This window comes from Dipodomys merriami, unplaced genomic scaffold (genome assembly GCF_024711535.1).
Source record: "Dipodomys merriami isolate MVZ:Mamm:240054 unplaced genomic scaffold, mDipMer1.0.p SCAF_14, whole genome shotgun sequence".
NCBI classification, from domain to species: domain Eukaryota; kingdom Metazoa; phylum Chordata; class Mammalia; order Rodentia; family Heteromyidae; genus Dipodomys; species Dipodomys merriami.
Window position 1 is genome coordinate 33,221,958 of NW_027202715.1, and position 2,248 is coordinate 33,224,205.

A 2,248-nucleotide genomic window follows, 5' to 3' on the forward strand; every position below is an offset into this window, starting at 1 on the left:
AATGTGCGTAATTCTAACAGCTTAATTTGTGATTATTTGTTATCAGCAGTTGTAAATCACTGCTATTCACTTATTGTTAAGATGCAATAATTTTATAATTACAATTTTATAATTTTGCCATTTCCATGTCAATTCTATATTTAATTATGATTATTAGATATTATATCTTAGTACATGATACTACTGTATGTATAACATTATATTTACATTGCAGTGCAATGTAAATGCTTTAGTTAAAGCTTGATAGACTCTGTTCTTTCTCTTCTTTCACTTTGGCCTAATGAACTTCCCTGAGTATTTGTTTTCTAGATCTACTGCTAAGTGATTGATTTGGGATGTCTGGCTTTCATCCTCATTTCAAAAAGACTTTTTCTGAAGGTAGAATTTTATGTTGCCACCTTCTTTAGTTTGTTATTACTTTTTCAATGTTTTAAAATATTTGGAATCATTTTCTGGCATTCATAATCTCTGATAAATATGTGATTCTCATCTTTTGTTCATATTATATGCCTTTTATTTCATTGTCATCAAAAGTTTCTGTTTATCAATCATTTTCAGAAATTTGATTTGGATGAGGCCTTGGTGTGGTTTGGATGTATTTGCTGTTTGGAGTTTGATGAACTTGAGCTCCTTGGATCTCGACTTTATTGTTTTCACCAATTTTTGACATGGTAGGATCATTGTTTCTTCAAATGTTTTGATACCCTACTTTCTCTAGTTTCCAATTTTATGTAAGTAGACCACTTGATCCTCAGCCACAGGCCACTACAACTGTGTTCCCTTGGTGACTTTCTTCTATGGTTTTCATATTACATCTATTTTCTTCCATATCTTCATTCATAGATTAAACAAAACCTTACAATGACTAAATTTCTCTAATCATATCTGGTGCATATTATAATTTTAAATACCAACTTTATCACCTGTATAAAAATCCCATTTGGGAAATTTTTTTTATGCTTCTCTGCTCCATATTTTCACTTAAAAAAATCTTTGACTATAGTAGCCATTTTATTTTAATATTTAACATTCTGTTTATGCAATCATCTTTCCCATGGTGAATTTGTCCTACACATATTTTTTTTCTCTTGCTCCAGTGAATACTTAATAATATTTTACTGGATGCAAGAACTGAATTTTGCATTGCTGCATGCTGGATTTTATTTCATTCCTGTAAATAGGGTTGGAAAATTTCAGATCATTTCCTTGAAGGTAAGCTTGATAGCTTTGAATCTCTTTAAAAATCTTCTTAAGGACAAGTTTAGTCTAGAGTTAACTTGCTGTGAGGAAGTTCAGTCCTACAGATGAAGACAAACCTTTCTAACGTCTCTGCTGAATCTGTCATGTGTTTACAGAAGTCTCTCTGCACACACTATTGGGAAATCAAAATAGCCGTGGTGTGTACTGTTTACTTGCTAGAGCGTGTTTTGCATGCAGTTCTCTGATAATGTTCTGATAATGTTCTCATAATGGTCTTTTTGAAAGACCAATTTTTTCCCCACTTTATAGATTTTACCCTTTGGAGGTACAGATTATAATTTAGCATTTACAATGCCTTTTGTGTTTATGGAATTTTCCACATTGTTCCTTTTTTCTTCTAATATAGTAACCTACAAAATCAATTGTGTTCATCCTCTGTAATTTAATCTTCCTCCTTAAGTCGACAAACCACTGAATACTGTTTGAGCTTCTTTTCTTCTGCTTTATTAAAAAAATGTTTGCAATTATCAGGCAGAACTTCAAGGTTTTCCTACTGCTCATCTCACTATGTTTGCTTCATAAACTTTTTCAGGGAGAAATTATTTTCTTGAGGAAGAAATTCTGAGCTTAGGTATGAATATGTGAACAAAGAGAGTTTATTGACTTTATCAAGTTTGCTGAATACATGTATAAAATGAATTAATTTCATTATTCAATTTTGTTTTTGGTTTCCACATAAGACCAAGAATGTGCAATACTTGTTTTTCTGAATCTAGCTTATTTTACATAACTATGTCATCCATTTTCATTCAGTTACTTTTGTTGCAGGTGACAATATTTCATTCTTATGGCTAAATAATACCCTCCTGAGTGTGAGTGTGTGTGCGTGTGTGTGTGTGTGTGTGTGTGTGTGTGATATTTTCTCTGAAAATGGATGACATTTTGAAAACTCTATATTTCTATTTTGCTCAATTTCTTATTTGTATTCTTGTTGTATTCTTTATTCTCCTAACTCTTTATCTGTATTTTCTCATGTTTCACTGGGCTT